Source organism: Cetorhinus maximus, chromosome 1 (assembly GCF_964194155.1).
Source record: "Cetorhinus maximus chromosome 1, sCetMax3.hap1.1, whole genome shotgun sequence".
Classification (NCBI taxonomy): Eukaryota; Metazoa; Chordata; class Chondrichthyes; order Lamniformes; family Cetorhinidae; genus Cetorhinus; species Cetorhinus maximus.
The window spans coordinates 66,451,471-66,472,283 of NC_135879.1; the positions used below are offsets into that span (position 1 = coordinate 66,451,471).

At 40.6% G+C, this 20,813-nt stretch overlaps 1 protein-coding gene across 1 annotated transcript in view; it reads right to left on the reverse strand.

Annotated features, from left to right (window-relative positions):
• dchs2 (dachsous cadherin-related 2) overlaps positions 1-20,813 on the reverse strand; it is a 176,474-nt gene that overhangs the window by 65,458 nt on the left and 90,203 nt on the right. The window lies entirely within an intron of this gene.

Here is a 20,813-nt window from a genome sequence, read left to right on the forward strand (position 1 = left end):
ACTTAGTTTGCAGTGAAATGTAACAGAAATAGGAGATCATTTCCCAGAGTGCCAAAACAGAAAAATCTCCCCAACATTTTCATCTAAGAACAATAAAATAAAATATATTATATAAAACACCCAACTTTTAAATTCCTGTACCTGTATATTAATTATTGCAGTCTGTTGAAGAGGAGGGCTTCCTGCATCACTTGCCATCACTGTTATTTTGTGATTTGATACATGACTGTACATGAAAACCTTGGACGTTCTCAGTTCTCCAGTTTTGGCATCAATTTTGAAGCTATTTGAATAATCTTCTATAATTAAAAAGTATGAAAGTGAGAACTTTGAAAAAAGCCTTCCATCCTCTTTCTGTTTCATTTCCATGAGCTGGAAAGTATGAACTATTCAGTCCACACTTCATTACTGATGTCAACACATAAAAATGAGCAAACTTGTCAAATATCAGTGTATCCCTTCGTCATTTTCCTTCACAAGGGAGATCACTTTAATGTTATGTGATCTTGACATCTTGGCGATGGATACATCGACATGTTCGACTTTTTAATCCGTACGATTCAATTGTTAGAGGTTGATCATAATACCATTTATTGCTGCTTAGTAATGCCTGGCACTTATGGTTGACATGTTGCAAAAGGATGCTAAAATTCTTAAACATTCAAGTATTAAATATACGTATCACAAAGCAGCTGCAACGCATAGTATTGAGAACTGCATTGGGACACCAATGCAACATCTGCTATTAACTTTTTAAATTTAGTTCACTTTCAATTCAGATTAACTATGCAAAATCCTTTTCTCAAAGTTCTTACCTAATATAGAGAAAAAAACAGTGCCATTTTTGCCAACATCTGGATCCTTAGCAAATAGGGTGGTCAAAAACGTGCCTTCAGGTTGAGCTACCAAAACCTGCCATTTCAATAAATATACAGATTAAAGCTTCATAAATTAAATTAGACATAAGTAAATGTGTATTATTAAAAATTTAGCAATGCCAAAAATAAATGGCACATTATGGACATGAAATTGCTGGGAAATTGCAGCATAACAATGACACATAAACAACATCGCCATTATTAATGTGTAAAAAATTCAGCAATTTGATAAGTAAATGAAGTACATCATGACTTATTATTCTCCATAAATTGCTGAACCATTTGCACCACTCCACTGTCAACCTTGACAAAGTCACTATTAGTTCATTTTCGATGGTCAGCTCTCTATTGTAATTAATGGCGATTGCCAATTTGCTGGATTTAGACCATTATTTGTGCTGCAAGATAATGAAAGATAATGGCCTGGGTGACCTAGTAATTACATTATTTACAGCCAACAAATGTCTTCAGACTTGGGAGGCCAACAAAGGCTCTACTGAAGCCGTGTAAATTGACCAAGATGTATTTCTTCTTAAATCTTTCATGTTTCGCAGTTTATTCTTATCAGCTTTGCCATCCAGAGTACTTTTCATGTCCAAAGGGAATAATTTTCAGGGGCAACAGCTATTTCTATATGTAAGGAATGCAAAAGCATTTTGATGGTCTATTTACCAAGGAGTGCCTGTTCATGGTCATTATGGACTACCTGGGGAGGAGCAGACACATTGCTTGAGGCACCATGGTTGGTGGTTAAACCTTTTCTATGGCACTGATTCTTTTGAGTCAGGTACATCAGACAAGGACCTGTATGCAACAAGTGACAGATGTCGGGCAGAATTGTCCCAGATTTGCACTCAGTGCAGTAGCGGGCGGGAAAAAGGACGTTTTACCCGCCGGCTGCAATTGCAGCTTTTCATGCCATATCGTCCCAATCCCACCTCATTAATCATACATTCCCAGGAAACACGCCGTTTCGATGGCAGGCGAGCTCTGATTCGCCTGCCATGCCATCACCTAGACAATTCCTCACACCGGGCGCCGCATTTAAAGTGCACACCTCTCAGTGCTTCCAGCCCAGGACGGCTGCAAAGAAGACATGATCCCAAAAGACAAGAAGACTGGAGCTCCCGGTTTAGTGAAACGTCCCTTGATCACCTTTTGGACACCGGGGAGGGTCACCGGTATGTCCTCTACCCCTGATCTGGCCACAGGAGGGTCAACAACATTACCGTGGGGGCTTGGTAGGCAACGGCAGTGGTGATCAGTGCCAATGTAGCACAGAAGAGGTTGGCCATCCAATGCAGATAGAGGATGAAATGAATGATCTCATCCATTCAGCCAGGATAAGGCAGCCATCTCATTGCTCTAAACTCACACATTCACAAGCCCATCACACATTCACTGGCATCTCACTCACTGCCAGGTCACGGGACATCACCACTCACTCTCTCACGCACACCCCCACATCTCCATCTGGCCTCACCTCCTCTGGAGACTGCCTCCTCAGGTCTCAGCATCTTGAGGCCAATTGCACAGATCAACTTGTGCCTCATACGCACCCTGGGATATTCCCCTTCCCCAATACAGCCCTCACCCTGCAGCCTCTTCCCTTGCCTGAGGCCACTTCTTCCCCTTCCCCAAGCAAGTCCGAGTCCTGCAGGCATTGAAAAGCCACCCTCACCTTATGGCTGGTCCCCCGAAAAGTGATATGCTGCTGTCTGCGAAGCCTGACGCTGAGGACCGCGAGTGCTGCCTGAAGCCAGATAGGCAAACAAACCTCGAAGTCCCGGGCAAAGTGCAGCTCATCAGGTGCATGTCGCTTATGTACAGTTGTGAAATACATTGGCGTGCAATCACTCTGAATGATCCAGCATGGGGGGATGATTCTGGTGGGCTGGGCTTATAATGATATGCAGTTGTATTACAATGAGGTTCCCGACATCTGATGGTAGGAAACAAGGCCCGCCATTGATTGGCAGAGTGGACGATTGCAAACTGGTTTCACAACTTTGTGGAACCAAATTTTGGCCTTCCCGCCATATTGTCCGCTCATGTCGCCAAACATGCCTGACGCCAGCAGGCACGGAAAATTCCGCCCATCAACTTTCACATGGCATCCAACTTCAGAAAACACATTTTCCACACACAGCAAAGAAACAGGTTCATCATTTTCCTCAGGATAGCTGCTTTACCAGGGTGTAGGGAGCTATCGATGGGATAGATCCCTTGCTAAGCTCAGGGCATCGGGAAAGATGTCCAAAAGCTAGAAATTACCTTTTACAGCTCGTTTTTTTACTGTAATTAACTTCTTTAAAGTTGATTTAGGTTAATATTACAAAACTAACTTGCTTATTAATCTTTATACAATCACTTAATGATTACTTACGACTAAAATATAAGAACGTAAGAAAGAATGCACCATACAGCCCCTTGAACCTGCTCTTCCGCCTCAACTCCACTTTCCTGCCCCCTCCTCATATCCTTTAATTTCCTGAGAAACCAAGGACCTATCTATCTCGGCCCTGAAATACTCAACAACGTAGTATCCACAACCTGATTAAATACAGAATTCCAAAATTTCCCAACCCTGAGTGAAGAAATTTCTAAATGATCAACCCCTTATCCTGAAACTATGTCTGTACTCTAGATTCCCCAGGCAGGGGAAGCAACCTCTCAGTGTCTACCCTATATAACCCTTTCAGAATCTTGTATGTTTCAACAAGATCACCTCTCATTCTGCTAAACTGGAGAAAGTACAAGCCCAATTTTCTCAGCATCTCTTTAAAGAGCAACCCTCTCATCCCAGGAACCAACCCAGCTGTACCATCTCCAAGGCAAGTTTATCTTTCCTTAGCTTTGGACACCAAAACTATGCGCAGTATTACAAGTGTGATCTCACCAAAGCCCTATGCAATTGTAGTAACTTCCTTGTTCTTGTACTCCAACCCCCTTGCAATGTGTGTACGAAATGGTTTTTCAGACCAGTATGTCGAGGAACCAACTAGAGAACAGGTTATCCTAGATTTGGTATTGTGCAATGAAAAGAGGTTAATTAATAATCTTGTTGTGTTGGGTCCTTTAGGGTACAGTGATCATAACATGATAGAATTCCCCCTTAGGTTGGAAAGTGAAGTAGTCCAATCCAAAACTAGGTTCCTAAATCTAAACAAAGAAAACTACGAAGATATGAGGTGTGAGTTGGCTAAGATAGATTGGGAAACTTCATTACAAGGCATGACGGTGGATAGACAATGGTTAATACTTAAGAAATGAATGTATGCACTGCAGCAGTTCCTTTCTGGCATAAAAACACAACAGGAAAAGCGGTCCAACCATGGCTAACAAAATAAATTAAGGATAGTATTAAATCCAAAGAGGAGTCATATAAAGTTGCTGGGAAAAGTAGCAAGCCTGAGGATTGGGAGCAGTTTAGAATTCAGCAAAGGAGGATCAAGACATTGGCTAAGAGGAGAAAAATAGAGTATGAGTGTAAACTTGCAAGGAACATAAAAGAGGACTGTAAAAGCTTCTATATGTAAGAAGAAAAATATTTGTGAAGACATATGTAGGTCCCTTACAGTCCAAAGCGGGAGAATTTATAATTGGCAGAGCAACTAAACAACTACTTTAGTTCGATCTTCACGGAGGATGACACAAATAGCTTCCCAGAAATACTTGGGAATCGAAGGTATGGTGAGAAGGAGAAATTGAAGGAAATTAGTACTACTTAAAAAACAGTGCTGAAGAAATTAATGGGACTGAAAACTGATAAATCCCCAGAGCCTGATAATCTACATCCCAGAGTACTAAAGGAGGTGGCCATGGAAATAGCGGATGTGTTGGTTGTCATCTTCCAAAATTCTGTAGATTCTGGAACAGTCCCGGCAGATTGGACGGTGGCAAATGTAACCCCACTATTTAAACAAGGAGGGAGGGGATAAAACAGGGATGAATGACCGGTTAGGATAAAATCAGTAATAGGGAAAATGCCAGTCTATTATCAAGGATGTGATAACAGGACACTTAGAACATATATACAGGATCAGACAAAGTCAACATGGATTTATGAAAGGGAAATCATGTTTGACAACCTACTGCAGTTTTTTGAGCATGTAACTAGCAGAATAGATAAAGAAGAACCAGCAGATGTGGTGTATTTGGATTTTCAGAAAGCTTTTGATAAAGTCCCACATTAAGAGGTTAGTGTGCAAAATTAAAGCACATGGGATCAGGGGTAATATATTGGCACGGGTTGAGAATTGGTTAGTAGACAGGAAACAGAGAATAGGAACAAATGAGTCTTTTTCGGAATGGCAGGTGGCGACTAGTGAGGTACGAACATATGAAATAGAAGCAAGAGTAGGCCATTTAGCCCCTCGAGCCTGCTCCGCTATTTAATAAGACCATGGCTGATCTGATAGTAACATCAAATCTGTAACCCACTACCGCCGATAACCTATCACCCCCTTGCTTACTAACAATCCACTCTTGCCTTAAAAATATTCAAAGGCTCTGCTTCCACCACCTTTTCAGGAAGAGAGTTCCAAAAGACTCTCAGCCCTCTGAATGAAAAAATTTCACCTCATCTCTGTTTTAAATGGGCGACCCCTTATTTTTAAACAGTGACCCCTAGTTCTAGATTCTTCCACAAGAGGAAACATCCTCTCCACATCTACCCTGTCAAGACCCCCCAGGAACTTATATGTTTTAATCAAGTCGCCTCTTACTCTTCTAAGCTCCAGCGGACACAAGCCTAGTCTGCCCAACCTTTCCTCATAAGACAACCCACCCATTCCAGGCATTAATCTGGTAAACCTTCTCTGAACTGCTCCCAACGCATTTACATTCTTCCTTAAATAAGATGACCAATACTGTACACAGTACTCCAAATGTGGTCTCACTGGTGCCCTGTACAACTGAAGCATATCTTCCCCACTTTTGTATTCAATTCCACTTGCAATAAATTATAACATTCTATTAGCTAATTACTTGCTGTACTTGCATACTAGCCTACTAGGCTACTGCAGGGATCAGTGCTTGGGCCCCAGCTATTCACAATATACATCAATGATTTGGATGAGGGAACCAAATGTAATATTTCCAAGTATGCTGACGACACAAGACTAGATGGGAATGTGAGTGGTGAGGAGGATGTTAAGAGGCTTCAAGGCGATTTAGACAAGTTGAATCAGTGGGCAAATACATGGCAGATGCACTATAACGTGGATAAGTGTGAAGTTATCCACTTTGGTAGGAAAAACAGAATGGTAGAGTAATATTTAAATGGTGATAGATTGGGAAATGTTGATGTACAAAGAGACCTGGGTGTCCTTGTACATCAATCACTGAAAGCAAGCATGCAGGTGCAGCAAGTAGTTAACAAGGCAAATGGTACGTTGGCCTTCATTGCAAGAGGACTTGAGTACAGGAGCAAGGGTGTCTAACTGCAGCTATACAGGGCTTTGGTGAGACCATATCTGGAGTATTGTGTGCAGTTTTGGTCTCCTTACCTAAGAAAGGATATACATGCCGTAGAGGGAGTGCAGCAAAGGTTCACCAGAGTGATTCCTGGGATGGCAGGATTGTCATATAAGGAGAGATTAGGCTTTCTAGGCCTGTATTCACTGCAGTTTAGAAAAATGAGAAACGTATAAAATTCTGATGGGGCTGGACAGGCTGGATGAAAGGATGATGTTTCCTCTGGCTGGGGGGTCTAGAACAAGGCGTCACAATCTCAGGGTGCGGTGTAGGCCATTTAGGATTAAGATGAGGAAAAACTTCTTCACTCAGAGGGTGGAATTCTCTACCAGAGGGCTGTGGAGGCCAAGCTACTGAATATATTTAAGAAGGATACAGATAAGATTTCTCGACTCTAAAGGCATCAAGGGGTATGGGGAGAGTGCGGGAGTAAGGTGTTGAGATAGAGGATCAGCCATGATCATATTGAATGGCGGAGCAGGCTCTCGAAGGGCAGAATGACCTACTCCTGTTTCTATTTTCAATGGTTCTAAAGGTCAACATGCCATTTGGCTTCTGAATTGCTTCCTGTACCTGCATGTTAACTTTCTGTGTTCCTTGTGCAAGTACACCAACTTTTAAAAGTTTCATGGCTTTTATAAATATATTCTGCTTTTCTATTCTTACTACAAAGTTTAACAGCCTCACACTGCCCTACATTATGTTCCATCTGCCACCTTGTGCCTACTCAATTAATCTATCTAAATCTCTTTGCAGCCTCTTTATATCCTCCTCACAGCTTACTTACCTAGCTTTGTATCGTCAGCAAACTTGGATACATTATTCTTGGTCTCTTTGTCCAAGTCATTAATATAGATTGTAAACAACTGAGGCCCCAACGCTGATCCCTGTGGCACTTCAGTTGTTACAACCTGCCAATGTGAAAATACCGTTTATCCCTACTCTCTGCTTCTTGTCTGTTAATCAGTCTTCCATCCACGTTAATATATTACTGCCAACTCCATGATCTCTTATCACGCATGTTAACCTTTTGTGTGGCACCTTATCAAATGCCTTTTGAAAATCCAAGTATATAACATCAATTGGCTCCCCTTTATCTACCCTAACCTTTCCTAAAAACATGTTGACTCTGTCGGATAATACTATGATTTTCGAAATGCATTATTAAGACTCCCTGAAAAATAGATTTCAGCAATTTCCTGATGATTTATGTCAGGCTAACTGGCTTGTAGTTCCATGTCTCCTTTCTTCCTTCTTTTTTGAATAGTGGTGTTACATTTGCTAACGTACAAACCACCAGAGCCATTTTAGAATTTAGGGAATTTTGGAAAATCATAAGCAGTACATTCACCACCTCTGCAGCTATTTCATTTAGTACTGTAGGATGTTGGCCATCAGGTCCTGAGAATTTATTGGCTTTTAGTCCCTTAAGTTTCTCCAATACTTTTTTCTGCTAACATTAATTATTTCACACTTATTAGCCCCTGGTTACCCTTTATTTCTGCTATGTAATTTGTCTTCTACTATGAAGACAGACACAAACTATTTGTTCAATGTTTCTGCCATTTCCTCAAGCCCCATGATAATTCTGCCTTTCTCTGCCTCTAAGGGACCACCATTTAACTACCTTCTTTTTGTATATCTATAAAAGCTCTTACATCTGTTTTTAGATTCTTAGCTAGTTCACTTTTTTTTTCCTTTTTGATCAACTTTTGGCTACCTTTTGGTGGTTTCTAAAACTCCCTCAAATAGGCTTACTGCTATTAAAAGCGCTTATTTTTATCTAATGCTATCCTTAATTTCGTTAGTAAATTACAGATGGATTTTTTTGCTGAATTTTTAGTTCTTGATGAAAAGTATTTTTGTTGAACATTTTGAATCATTTCTTTAAGTCTTTCCTATTGTTTATTTACCACCATAGTATATAGTCTATTTACCCGATCGACCTCAGCCAGCTCTCACCTCATACCCATTCAATTGTTAAGTTTAGGATTCTTGTTTTGGACTCAAGTTATGTCGCTCAAAAATTTAAGATGGAATTCAATTGTATTATGATCACTTTCCCACACCATTGCTAACCTCCATTTATTCTCTAAAACTATTGAATCCATGCCCATCTCTCCAGTAACTTACAGCTTGATTCTTTACAATCAGGTTTCTGCCCATCCCAGAACAACAAAATGCCTGTAACAAAAATCACAAATTACATAGTTAATGACAGTGACCTTGCTGTATAACCTACCCTCATCATTCTTGAACTCTCTGTTGTGCTGGACACAGTCAACCACACCACCTTCCTCCAATATCTCTCAGTGGGTCTGTTCTTACATTGTTCCACTCTTGCCTCAATGAACATCGCTTGAACATATATAGCAATGATTTATTTTCTTACCCTCACTCCTCATCTGAGGATCCTTAAGTTATTTCTTTGGCACCCAGTTCTTCATCTATGTGCTGCCCCTTGGCATCCACAAGCATGGTGTCAGTTTTCATATCTCCAACTAGCCGTTTCGCCTGTCTGGACTGTTTCCGTGCTGTCAGATTGCTTGTCTGATATTAATTTTGGATGAACCACAATTTCTTCCAGCTATACAATTACAAGACTGAAGCTACTACTTTTAGTCCATGCTATACACTCCACACCATGTTACCTTGCCACTGACTATATTCTTTTCTTCATTTACTATCTCAGGCCGGTGCAGATTGTTGGAAGCTTCGGCTTCCTATCTGACCCTGCTCTGGAACTTTCAATCTCATAACCTCTTCATCACAAAGCCTGCTTACTTCCACCTTCAAACACCATCTTCCTCCACCCCCTTCTTTTATTTACACTGTGTTAAGAAATAAAGATAGTTTAAGTCAAGTTATATTTGTATTTGTGGGTGTTAGGAATGAGTTTTAGCTTTAAAGTTTAAGTTTGATTTGTATTTCTGTATCTGTGAGTTAAGAAAAGGTCAAATTGAGTTTTAACTTCACTTTTAAAAGGTGCTTACATTTCTAATGAGGTTTTTACGACTGTTGCAGCTAAGGTAAACAAACAAGGGTGGAAGAATTGGGCTGTTGCCTAGCAACAGGGGTCCAGAGAGGTAGGTCCCTCTCGCAGACACACAAAAAAAACTAGAAACAGCTGTTGGAGTTCAGCTGGTTTGGAAGACAGCTGCCAAACAGAAGCTACCTAGAAGGGCCAGATAGCCAGCTCCAAGCTAAAGTTGGTTGAAAGTAGCTGCCAGAGAGAGGCTGGAGCAAGAGGAACAGATAGCTAGTCCCAAGCTAAGGAAAAACCTCAAAAATCCAGGGGAGTGGAAGAGGGGAAAGTCCAAAGCAGACCTTCTAGTCAAAGGAAGGACAGGAACCTGGAAAAGGTCCTGTTAAGTGAAGTTGAGTGAGGGGCAGAAAGGCTCCAAGTTTCAGGTTTAAAGCGAGAACAGCTTGCAAGAAGCAAGAAAGTCCAAAGAAACAACTGAAGATCTGTAACTCTTTGTTATGGGCATGTGATGCAGTGGTGTACTATTAACACTGAGTCAGAGAGAGAGAGAGAGTGCTTGGAAGACAGCTTGAATGCATGTGGTGACTCAGGGAAGAGGAACATCAGAAGGAGGGTTTGAAACCCTGGTGGTAAACCCTTGCGAAAGTCATCTGAGAGAAAGTGTCTGTTTGGAAGAAGATTCCAAAAGCGAGTTCTTGGAGAGTGGAGATTGGAAACCCTCATGTGAAAGATGGAGTTCATTGAGACTGGTTGGCTCATGGTGGGACAAGTGTCTGGAGGGAGGTGAGGAGAGATCCATAACATCTGGTCGAGATGGCATCTGTCACTTGGTTTCAGAGTGTGGTGTGTCTGACCACAGGGTGCCACAAGTTTACATGGACTGTGTACTTACTGTGGACATTAGAGTATAAAATAGCTTTTGTAACTTGTGTTATCCTTACAAATCCGTATATCTGTAAAGGTATAGCTGTGGGTGAAGGAGTATTGTAATATAGTTCATCTTTTCTTGTTTAGTAAATGTTTTATTGCTTTGTTAAAAGTTCATCAGCTGACTCCTGTGACTCTGTTCAGTAGCTACTCTCCACATATCTAAACAAACAAATTAAGATTAGGATCTATCAAACTGGGTTCCACCCTCGGATCAGGCTTGTCCAGGGGTAATCTCAGCTGGGATCATAATACACTGATAGCTTGGGCAGAGTCACAGAAATGTTACAGCGCAGAAGGAGGCCATTCGGCCCATTGTGTCTGCACCGGCTCTCCGAATGAGCAATTCACTTGGTGCCCTTCTGCCACTTTCTCCCTGTAAGCCTGCACATTCTTCCTTTTCCAATAAATGTCTAATTCCCTCTTGAATACTTCAATTGAACCTGCCTCCATCACACTCTCAGGCAGTACATTCCAGACCTTAGCCATTCATTGAGTGAAAGGGTTTTTCATCATGTCACTTTTGCTTCTTTTGCCAATTACTTTAAATCCGTGCCCTCTTGTTCTCGATTTTTTCACAAATGGGAACAGTTTCTTCCTATTTACTCTGTCCAGATCCCATCTGGGTTTGAATACCTCTATCAAATCTCCTGTCAGCCTTCTTTTCTCTTAGAAAAACAGTCCTAAGTTCTCCAATTTATCTTCATAACTGAAGTTCCTCATCCCTGGAACCATTCTCATGAATCTTTTCTACACTCTCTCCAATGCCTTCACATCTTTCCTAAAGTGTGGCGCCCAGAACTGGAAACAATACTCCATATGAGGCCAAACCAGTGTCCTATACAAATTCAACATAACCTCCTCGCTCTTACACTCTATTAATAAATCCTAGGATAATGTTATGCTTTATTAACCGCCCTCTCAACCTTTCCTGCTACCTTCAATGTCTTATGCACATAAACACCCAGGTCCCTCTGCTCCTGCACCCTCTTTAGAATAGTGTTTTTTATTTTACTGTCTCTCCGTGTTCTTCCAATCAAAATGAATCAATTCATATTTTTCCACATTGAACTTCATTTCCCACCAGTGTGCCCATTCCACTAACTTGTCTTTGTCCTTTTGAAGTTTTTACACTATCCTCCTTGCAGTTCACAATGCTTCCAAGTTTTGTATCATCTGCAGACTTTAAAACTGTGCTCTGTATACCAAGATCTAGGTCATTAATCTATTTGAGGAAAGGGTCCTAACACTGACCCCTGGGGAACTCCACTACAACCTTCCTCCAGCCCGAAAAACATCCCTTAATCCCGACTCTCTGTTTCCTGTCACTTAGCCAATTCCGTATCCATGTTGCTCCTTTACCTTTTATTCCGCAAGCTATAACTTAGTTCACAAGATTGTTGTGTGGCACTGTATCAAATGCTTTTTGAAAGTCCATGTATGCCACATCAACTGCATTGCTCTCATCAACCCTCTCTGTTACTTCTTCAAAAAACTCCAGCAAGTCAGTTAAACACGATTTTCCCTTAAGAAATCCATGGTGGCTTTCTTAATTAACCTGCATTTGTCCATGTGACTATTAATTCTGTCCCGAATTATTGCTTCTAGAAGTTTCTACACCACCGCAGTTAAACTGACTGGCCTATAGTTACTGAACTTATCTTTACATCCTTTTTTGAACAAGGGTGTAACAGTGGCAATTCTCCAGTCCTCTGGCATCACCCCGAAGCCTAAGGAAGACTGAAAAATTATGGCTAGTGCCTCCACAATTTCCACTTTCACTTCCCTCAATATCCTTGGGTGCATCTCATCCGTTTTTGGTGCCTTACCACTTTAAGTACAGACAGCCTATCCAATACCTCCTCCTTATCAATTTTAAACCCTTCTGGTGTCTGAATTACCTCCCCTTTCACTTTGGCCTATGTAGCATCTTCTTCCTTGGTAAAGACAGATGCAAGGTATTCATTTAATACTTCAGCTATGACCTCTGCCTCCATGTGTAAATCCCCTTTTTGGTCCCTAATCAGCTCTACTCCTCCTGTTATCACCCTTTTATTACTTATATGCCTATAGAAGACTTTGGGATTCCCTTTTATGTAGGCTGCCAGTCTCTTTTCATACTCCTTCCTTGCTTCTCTTATTTGCTTTTTCATCTCCCCTCTGAACCTTCTATATACAGTTTGGTTATCAACTGTATCTTTATTATTTATTCTTTCATGGGGTGTGGGCATCACTGGCAAGGCCAGCAAGTGTTGCCCAATCCTAAATGCCCTTGCACTGAGTGGCTTGCTGGGCTATTTCAGAGGGCTGTTAAGAGTTAACCACATTGCTGTGGGTCTGGAGTCACAGATAGGCCAGATCAGATAAGGAAGGCTGATTTCCTTCCCCAAAGGACATTAGTGAACCTGATTGGTTTTTACAATAATTGACAATAGTTGTCATGGTCACATTGAGACTAAAGATTTATTAGTTGAATTTAAATTCTACCAGCTGCCACGTGGGATTTGAATCCATGTCCCCAGAGCATTAGCCTGGGTCTCTGGATTACTAGCCCAATGACATTACAACTATGCCACCATTTTTCCCCAACCTGCCATCTGTCACAGGCACACTTTTTCTCTTTATCTTAACTTATATCTCCTTTGGGGGTCTCTCAGGGAGCTCTGGCTTTGTTTGCCCTATCTTTCCCTTTCAAGAGAATATGCCTTGACTGTGCCCGAAATACCTCTTCTTTGAAGATAGTCCATTGTTCAGCTACCGTTTTTCCTGCCAGCCTTTGACTCCAATTTATTCGGCTCAGATCCATCGTTACCCCGTTGAAGTTGGCTTTCCCCCAGTTAATTATTCTTATTCTGGATTGTTTTTTGTCCTTTTCCAGTCAGCTGAAACTTTATAATATAATTATCACTGTCCCTAAATGTTTGCCTAATGATACTTGACAGATTTGGCCCACCTCATTCCCAAGAACCTGTACCTCCTTTCCCATTGGACTGGAAACATACTGTAGAAAATTTTCCTGAACACACTCTAGGAACTCTTGCTCCTCACTGCCCTTTACATTATTACTATCCTGTCTATATTCAGATATCAGCTTCCATAATGGTAGGAGGGCAGGACTATCTCTGTGGAAATTCAAGGCCTTACTCTACCTGTGCATCATTACACAAAATCAAATCATTTTCCTATTTTTTCATACTGTTCCTATGTTCTTATTACTTAGATACACATATGACACAGAAGGGAAATCCCAACTAGATGAAAAAAATAGTAAACAAGGAAAAAATATTTTCCTACAATTAGGAAGGACTACAGAATCAGAAATGTGCATGTCAAGTGTTTAAATACTAGTCTCAACAGAAAATGCTACAGTTACACCCACAGCCGTCTCAACCTGGGGACCACTTTACAAATATTTATTTGGGGTCCTAGCTAGAACTGTGGCCTTGACCTCAAACGTAACCCACTTTGCTGTTTGGGCAGGTACCCAGCATATCTGGGTCCAGGCTTATTTTGTGGCCCTTTTACAAAATGACAGTGGATGCACACAAGAAGAGCTGAGGATTTTCCATCCCAGCATTTTCTCATATAGTTATAATACTAATCTCCCACAAGGTGGCGATATATGTTTCTATGACTGCAATGAGTAACATGTTTATTTACCACTTTATAGCAATGGGACATCATTTCAGTTGCACAATTTCAAATTAGAGTATTATTTTAATGATGTATCCTAAAGTAAAATAAAAGCATAGATATTGAAATTACACTGGGGTTCTCCAGGTCTTTCACTATAACTTTGGTGGGAGATTGCTAGAAACCGCCCCCCCACCAACCCACCCGCCACGACCTTGTGGAATTTCAGGGCCATAGAAGTTAAAGTTGTGTGTAATTAATACATGCAGATTAATTTGCTTTTTCAGTATTTTAGCAGAAGTGTTAATCATTTATATGAACATCAATATCAACAGGGTAGAAAACAGAATTTGATATAAATAAGTTAAATGTTTGTAAATAATATCAACATCATTACTTCCAGACCAAAAGAAATTGTCACTTTAGTTACTGTACAATTTTCAGGCATATCAAGAAAATATATAAGAATAAATTTAAGAGATCCATAACATGATCAGGAATATACAAACTAATTGCAAGTCATAAGGTATATTTTTGTATTCTTTGTCCCTGTTGCAGAGCATCAGGAGCACATTACAAGGATTTAGGCCAGGCGTGGGGAACCTACGTCCCGTGGGCCGGATCCAGCCCATTGCTCAGTTTCCGACCCGCAGCAAGATTTCTAAAATTGCAGACCTATGACAGTAGCACCCTCAAAATAGCATTTATCATCATTGTTACGTATTTGCTTTGGATAAAAGCGTCAGCTAAATTACTATAATAGCATTTAACAACATAATATTCAAATTCGACCATCACATTAAAACAGCAGGTGAGTTGAACGTTTCTGTATTCTGTCTGAAAAAATAAATTAAGTTGATTTTTATGGGTGTGGCCCGCAACCGATTTTGTCTATGTGTGAATGGCCCGTGACAAGAAAAAGGTTCCCCACCCCTGATTTAAGCAAAACAAAGAATGAAAATATATCTCATGGATTTTATTAAGTAAATCCTTCAGTGAATGAAATTGAAAACACTAAGTCTTGACAATTTTTTGATATTTCCCAGTAACGGTATTGACAGAGCATTCTTCTTCAGCCGCTAAAAAACTATGCAGCATTTAAAAGTATCATATGAAAATAAAGGAGAAACAAGATAATGTTTTGGATTTAGAATGTGCATTTTTGACTATGTGCAATTTGTAAATCACATGATGACATAATATGGTGTATCTTATGAACAAATGGTGGGAAACATCAAACATTGCCATCCAGTATCAGAAAATAGCAGACACACTGCTCACAATTTTTCATTCACATTTAAAAATCACAGGTAGCACACGTTATTTTTCAATATGTTAATGCAATCTTTTAACTACAGCCAATTTACCAGGCAGTAAATTATTAAAAACACAGTAAAAGATCATTAGTGGCATTGCTCATGAGTAGCATGGGGTCTGCGTTTATGCATCTTAAGACTCCATATGCATTGGGGTAAAGAGTGAACTGTACGATGGCTCTTGGGACCTTCACTTAGAGGAGTGATTTTAATTCTGCCTGCCTTGCAGGAATGGGCAAGCAAATACTTAAAATGGTGGATGAGTGCTTTCTGGGGCAACACCATCTTAGTTCTGCTAATTCCAGTCATGTCAAAAGCACCCATAATTAGGCATAACCCCACCAACATTTAATTGTCAGTGAAACCTGGTGGCAGTTGGGTAGTAGCCAGAAGAGGTACACACTTTGGGCCGCACAAGGAGACCTTGGGTTTTAGCTCACCCATGAGCTATTTATTGGCAGACCTGGAAGGGGAGCAGAAAATTGCTTGAGGATGCAAATCTTTAATGCATCTTCTCAATATACTAACTCCTGCATAGTTGCATATAATGTTGAACTCTCTACTTACTCTTTCTGTGCTTATCTTTAGTTATTATTATACATATGTGATTACATATTGTTTCATTACCATACATAGTAAATGTCAAAAAAGGGAATCTTAGATGTGTACATACCTTGACAGTGTACTCATGCCTAGGTCCAGGGTAGGAAAACAGTGGTTCATTATCATTAATGTCAGTGACTGTGATATAAACAATGGCGGAGGCATTTTGTCGAGGCACACCATGATCTGTAACTAGTACAGACAACTGGTGGTGTGTATGATGTTCACGATCTAATGCAACCCAATTAATAATCTCACCTGGAAAATAAATTTAATACAAGAAGTATAACTAAACATGTGACTCCAGACCCGCAGCAATGTGGTTGACTCTTAAAAATGCCCTTTAAACAAGGGCAATTAGGGATGGGCAATAAATGCTGACCTAGCCAGCGATGACCACATCCTATGAACGAATAATAAAAAAAATACATATTTCTACTTAAGCAACATATTTATTTCTACATGAGTAAAATATCCATTACCAATTCTGCAAATTTTGGTTTGGTTTTTAGTTTTCATCCCTTTTCTCTTGAAGCAGTGACTAGGGTGTAGACATGAGCATCAACAGTCATCTTCAAGCATTCATATGAGAGCCAGGTCAGTTTTGTCACAATGTTTAACTGTGGGCGATATCTTAATTGAGGATGAGCATACTCAACCAGCGTCCACTCATACATGCTTTCTAGCAGGAGTGCAATTAGAAGCAGAAACTGATTTTTATCCATTTTAGTCTGAGAAAATTGAAGCTAATTGTAGTAACCCTACTGCTGCTTTGGCTGAATTCAACTAACTCACCACCAGCAAGGTTTCAATGTGTTCCTGTGTTAATGACTCTATATGACATACAAATATTGAAGGAGTTCCCTTTTATGCAGAGATATTTCTTGAGCGATTATATCTGAGTAAACCAGTGTAACTGGGGAGAATAAGGGAAGGGATATTATTCTGCCAGGACCCAGCCCCTAATGGGACTGCTGGCATTTTCTGACAGAACTGAAATTGGTTGTATAACGTGTCTGCCCAAAATAGAGGTTGGTGTAATGGCAAATGTTTGGCAAGAGTTGTATCTGATAGGATGTTGCTTACACAAGTTGCAAAGTAACTCACTGAATCAGGAAAGCTAGCATATTTGGAAACTGGTCCCTTTCCAAAACTTAAAAAAAATGTTTGGCTGGGACCATAGGACTAATTACAATGAAGCAAGGCTACACAGTCATTTCTCTACCTCAAGCCGAAGTGGTATACCAGTGATGCCACAAATAGCCCCTACAACTTCCATCATGATCCCCAGGGGACATTAATCAACCAGTTATGCATAGACGCATCAAGCAAGTCAGGGATGTATTGTTTGCTACAGTAAGCTAGCTTATCATCTTTGTTTTGAAAAACTAGCAGCAGCTTGACTTTACCAATTGGCAGGATTCCCCAAAGGGCAAGTAACAAAGGTTCTACCCATGTGCAGGCCATGCATGTTCTCTTGATCAATCACACAACCTATATCAACAGAAAAGGATTCCTTTCCCCTAGTTAGTGACCAGCAGCACTGGATCGTACAAGTAATTGCACTGGATCGTACAAGTAATTGCTTATTTTCCTTTTATCTGCCATAATGCCTTCATTTTAGGGCAGGCATCAAGAAAGCAAAGTATCTGGCCAGATTCTGAGAGATCAAGGCTACCTTCCTGTACATTGTTTCCAGAATGTTAGCTGAGTACTATTATGATGAGATCTATTCTGCCATAGGAGTCATCATAGAGCACATTGTTCAAATTCTGAAGGCACACATCAGGTGCTTAGATCAGTTTTGGATTAATATAGAATTGTGGAAACATAAGCACAGAATTTGGCCATTTGACCTGTCATGCCTCTGCTGGCTCTTTTTAAAGGGCAGTCATGCTTTTTGTCCATAATCCTGAGTTCCTCACCCTTAAGTACCTGTCCAACTCTCTGAAAATTATTTATGGAATTAGTTTCTGCCAGCTTTTCAGGTAGAGCATTCTAGATCCCAAAATCTGTCTATGAAAACATTTCAGCTCATCTCTGTCTAGATATTTTGCAAATTATTTTAAATTCATTACCACTTGCCAGAAGGAATAGTATTTCTCTATCTATTCCATCAAAACCTCATCATCTTAAAGCCTCTCAGGTCACCTCTTAACCTTCTCTGCTCTAAGAAGAACAGCACTAAATTCTCCAATCTCTCCTCACAACTGAGATCCCTGATTCCAGTAACATTTTGGTACATTTCATCCTTACCCTTTCTCAGACTTTTACATCTTTCCTGAAGTATGCTGTAAGGCCTAACCAGCGATTTAGAAAGTTCTAGCATGATCTCTTTTTTTATATATTCCATGCCTCCACTTATAAACCTAAGTAACCCATATCCTTTTTTAACCACCTTAACAACTTGCACTGCCACCTTTAAGGATTTGTGTATATGTTCACCAAGTTTCTTTGCTCATCTATGCTTTTCAAAATCATGCCATTTACAGTATACTCTTTCCATTTCAGTCCTCCCAAAATGTAATCACTTCAAAATTCTCTGCATTGAACGCCATACTTCTGCCCATTTCACCAATTTGTCCATGTTAAACTGAAATCTACAACTACCTACATTACTATCTACTATGTTGCCAAGTTTTGTATCATCTGCAAATTTAAAATGCTGCGCCCTACACCCAAGTCTAGGTCGTTTATAAAAATTAAGAGGAATGGATCCTAAATTGACCCTTGGGGGAACACCACCATAAACCACCTCCCAGTCTGAAAAACATCCATCCATTGCCAGCCTCTGTTTCCTGTCACTGAGCCAATTCCATATCCATTCAGCCAGTTTCCCCATAATTCCTGGGGCGTCCCTCTTCTTATCATGTCTTCTACATGGGATTATGTTGAATGCCTTCCAAAAGTCCTTTTATACATCTACTCCGAACCTTGATTAACTTTCTCTGTTACGTCATCAAATAATTCAACCAAGTTAGTCAGATACAATAATTCATGCTAGTTTTCCTTCAGTAACCTATGCCTTTCTAAATGAAAGCTTACTTTGTTCCTGATGATGGTTTCCAATAACTTCTCACCACTGATGTTATGCTGACTAGTTTGTAGTTATCTGGTTTATCCCTCTTCTTTTTCTTAAATATCGGTATAGATTAACAACCCTTTAGTTCTCTGGCACTACTCTGTAACTAATAAGGAGTAAAAAATTGTGATCAGTTTCTCTATTTTTATCTTTGCTTTTTTCAGCAACCTCGGATGCATTCCATCCAGACCAGGTGACTTACAAACTTTCAGAAATGATATATCATTTTAGCACATATTCTCCATCACTAAGCTGCTCATAACTTCCCTCTTTGTGAGTAGAGATCCAAAATACCAAAATACTCATCTAACACTTGAGCCATGCTTTTTGCCTCTATATTAAGATTTCCCTTTGAGTTCTTAAAAGGCTCTCGTTAATCTTACACTTTATGAGCATAAATTTAATCTCCATAATGCCAGCTCAAGCAGCACTAAGGAAGCCTTTTATTGGGACACATTATATTTGGTGCACCCTCTTTGGAAGGGCTTTTGCATGCATCAGAAGTCTCAGAAGATGTGCTATCCTGATGTCACACAGCTCTACGGCTGATGTGATGCCAGAATACCTAATCTGGATCACGCAGGTGGAGACATCAAATTCGCTTGTTACTCAACAAAGAGCAAGTGCTAGGCTGCAAGATGGGCTTTGCACTAATGTTAGTTAAAGCACCAGGCACCCAACTTGCCAGTTAGGTAATTATGAAGAACTCTTCTTGCAAAGTGGAGTGTTTTAGACTTGTTCTGATGAATTTCTGGATTTGCCAAAGAGTGTCGCAACATCCTCACAGGTGTGGCATAGGAGTAAGTGACCTATCCTCACAAAGGTTTCAACATATTTAGGAGCAGCAAAAGATAAGGCTGAAGCATTTGCAACAATCTTCAGCCAAAAGTGCCAAGTGGGTGATCCATCTCGACCTCTTCCAGGAAGTCCCCAGCATCATAGGTGCCAGTCTTTGGCCAATTCAATTCACTCCATGTGGTATCAAGAAACGGCTGATGGCACTGGACACTGCAAAGGCTGTGGGCCCTAACAATATTCTGGCAATAGTACTGAACACTTGTGCTCCAGAGCTTGCCGCACCCCTTGCCGAGCTGTTCCAGTACAGCTACAACACTGGGATCTATCCAGCGATGTGGAAAATGGCCCAGGTATGTCTTGTACACAAAAGCAGGACAAATCCAACCTGGCCAATTACCATCCCATCTGTCTACCCTTGATCATCAGTAAAGTGATGGAAAGTGTCATCAACAGTGCTATCAAGCGGCACTTGCTTAGCAATAACCTTTCACTGACGCTCAGTTTGGTTTCTGCCAGGGTCACTTGGCTCCTGACCTCATTACAGCCTTGGTTCAAATATGGACAAAGAGCTGAACTCCAGAGGTGAGGAGAGAGTGACTACTCTTGACATCAAGGCAGCATTTGGCTGAGTGTGGCATCAAGGATCCCTAGCAAAACTGGAATCAATGGGAATCGTAGGAAAACTCTCCACTGGTTGAAGTCATACTTAGCACAAAGGAAGATGATTGTGGTTGTTGGAGGTCAATCATCTCAGTTCCAGGGCATCACTGCAGAAGTTCCTCAGGTAGTGTCTGAGTCCCAAACATCTTCAGCTGCTTCATCAATGACCTTCCATCATTATGTCAGAAGTGGGGATGTTTGCTGATGATTGCACAATGTTCCGCACCATTCACTACTCATAAAATGCTGAAGGAGTTCATGTCCAAATGCAGCAAGACCCAGACAATATCCAGGCTTGGGCTGACAAGTGGCAAGTAACATGCGCATCACACAAGTGCCAGGCAATGACTATCTCCAACAAGAGAGAATCTAACCATTGCCTCTTGACATTCAATGGCATTGCCATTGCTGAATCCCCCACTATCAACATCCTGGGGGTTACCATCAACCAG